Genomic DNA, 3,293 nt, shown 5'->3' with positions numbered 1-3,293 from the left:
CTATTTTCCTGCACATATAAACATAAAAGGAATGAGCCTAATGCCCAGCAAGGAAAAATCTAACATATAGCCATATACATAAAAATTCATAATGCAACATAAAAACATACTATAACACTTATGTTACATACATACTATAATGGCCATTATTACTTGGGGTCCCATAAACTAAACAAGTCATATGCCCATTAGATTAGTGGGGTCTTGCTAGCTAAGCAAGTCATATGCCCATAATCTATTTGGGGCTTGTTAGTTGTATAGGTCATATGCTCAAGTCTACAAACATACTTAACATATCATTTTTCATAACACATATTCATAAGATAACATATAAAAATCATATAACTCACATAAATCCTATCCTATTTTCCTTACCAAAATAACCGGGATATGAGAACTGATTTGGGACTTTGGAACACTCCTCAAAACCATTTATAATATGGTGAGTATATTGAAGAAAAGGGATGAAAGTGAAGAAGGAACTATGCTATCAAAATATACTTACCAAAAACCTTGTGCTTAAGAACTTGGATTTCCTAACCAAGAATAAGAATAAGTTTAGAATGAGTAGAAGACTATGAGAATTTTAAAGAACATAATACAGAAATGGACTAGAGTTTGGAAATACCTTGAAGACTTATATGACCAATCTAAACCTTGAATCGAAATGTGAATAAACCTTACTTCCCCAAGTGTTTGATAAGCGTATAGTGATCAAGCTTATAATTCCCAACCCAAGTGTTTACACTCTCACACTGACTTAGCAACTTGCAGCCTCTGAACTTAGAGTAATAGATGAATAAATAGCTGGGTACTAGGTCCTATTTATAGAGTTTAGGAATGAAAAGATCTTCATTTAACTTGAATAAAAATAATGGCTTTTTAAGTGAAAATAGTTTGAATTATCGTTCAGCAGAGGCTGAAGACTCGTTCAAAAAGATGCTGGACTTATCAAGAGGTTGAAGGTTTGAATGGAGAACGTTTTTGAAAACTTTCAAAATATGCTGAGAGAGGCGATATATCGCCCCCTGTAGGCGATATATCTCCTGGGCCAGTATGCCCGAGGCAATCGTGCAACGTTCCGTGTTTTTCGTATCTTCGTGTTGCGATATATCGCCCCCTATAGCTGCGATATATCGGCATACGCTGAATATTTAAACACGAAATTACACATTTTTAGCTTAATTTGAATTGAGTAAACAACCTTGACTAAGCCCTCTAACGTTTTCAAAGCTGCTGACTGACCTTAGAGTATTCAAATTTTAACCTTAATAAATTTAATCCTCAAAATACTTAATCATTAATAAACCTATACATAACATGTGCTATTATCTTATTGGTTCTTATCTAAACTTTATAGTATAATAAATATTATCCTCAATATCAGTCATATTAATCAAACCTTAGGTTAAAAATAATATTCTTAAACTATAGGTTAAACTTAGAAAATCTACAAGTACTACTATGAGTGTCCAAATAAATCCCGGTCTGAACCAAAAATCCACAGTCATAAAGATAATACTATTATTACTATTATACTACTATCTAACTTAGTTAAGTAAAGTTCTTTGGACTCTACATTTCGGTAAGTTCTATTCTTGATGGTTTAGATATTCTTTTCATCTTCTTTTCTTTAGGAAACTTATGGTTTTACTATTTGATTTTAGGAGTTTCTAATCCCACACTTGTCTCCAGTACCCCAGTTTTAGTAAGGAAAATAAGTTAGATTTTATGTGTTATGATTATGTTTAATTATATGCCATGTGTATATGTATGTATATTGTTTTTTTTTTTTTTTTTATGTTTGTAGTCGCTTGGGAAATATGGTTGCTTAGATAGAAAATAAGCAAATCCTGAGATTTTTATCATTATCGTAGACTATAGTTATGTTTAAACCTACCTCTAAATAGTAGCAAGAGGACCTAGATGGTTTCTATCGCATACCACGGTAGTGAGTTAGTGGCCTTTAATTTGTAGTCTTATGTGTTATGCTTTATGTTTTTACGTCTTATGTTTTATGTTATGCTTTAGTAGTTTTTCCTTACTGGGCATTAGACTCATTCATTTTTATTTAGATGGTGCAGGTAAATTGTTAGAATATTAACTGTAAATTAGCTAGAAATTAGGATCAATTGTAATTATATTATTTCCTATTTTCTCTCCTAGATTCCTAATTTAGTTCCATAAGTGTTGTATAAATATATGTGATTTACATGAATAAAATATACAATTCATTCACCATTTTCTACATGGTATCAGAGAAAATTTGGTTAGGGTTCGGATATTGAGATTCAAAATTAGGGTTTGCGTTTTTTTTTTTGGGTATGGTCCTTCTTTGTTTTAGGGTTCCTTTTTCGGAAACCCTATATGGAGTGCGTCTTAGTTCTCACCGCCCACATAGACGGATTGCCCAACCGCCGATCGTCAATACCCCAGAGTTCGGCCGTTAGAATCGTCGTGCGTGGTCCCCATGAGCCACCACTTGCCACTGCGTTCTTCCCTACGCGCTGGCGCGTGTAGGCACGTCCGACCGTGTTTCCGGCAACGGTTAGCTTCCACTCCCTTTTCGGACCTACTCTGTCCCTCTTGCATTTGTCTCCGGTGGTTCTTCTCAGTTTGTGGTTTGATACTTTTTTTGACTTCTTCGTGTTTGGGTGTTCTTTCTTTGTTTTTTGCTTACTCCCTTTTCCTTTTCAATTTTTCGCTTTCGAGATTATGGCAGAGACAAAATCTGTAACGACCCAGATTTGCTAATAAGGCTTAAATGCCTTGATTAGCGTGCCGGGAGGGCATAAGTGGGATTAGAGTGGGTATTGTTGACTTAAATGTGCGAATATGTGATTAATGTTGATTATATGATATTATGTGATAATATGAAACAAATATGTGATATATGTGAGAACCACATTATTATGTGGGCAGGTTCGCAAAGCACGACTCGAGACGATCCTAGGGTCAGATAGCGGGAAAAGTCACAATGGGACTTAAGATATGACTTTGGACAAGTCAGGGGTATTTTAGGTATCGGGTAGCGATTTAGACTATCGGGTTATGGGAATAAATATATGGAGATATATTTGAGGTTAGGATGTCTAGACGAGAATATTGGGGGATTTTACCGGTTTGGCCTCGGGGGACAGTTTTGGCACCCCGAGCCTTGGGGTTAACTTAACGAGTAAGATAAGCATAAGGAAACCCTTAGAAGGAAATAAACCAACTCTCTCTCTCGGCTCTTTTCTCCACTCTCTCAAGGAAACACAAGATAGAAAGGAACGCAAAAATCTTAAGGGAAT

This window comes from Humulus lupulus, chromosome 9 (assembly GCF_963169125.1).
Source record: "Humulus lupulus chromosome 9, drHumLupu1.1, whole genome shotgun sequence".
NCBI lineage: Eukaryota > Viridiplantae > Streptophyta > Magnoliopsida > Rosales > Cannabaceae > Humulus > Humulus lupulus.
This window is presented reverse-complemented; position numbering follows the sequence as displayed.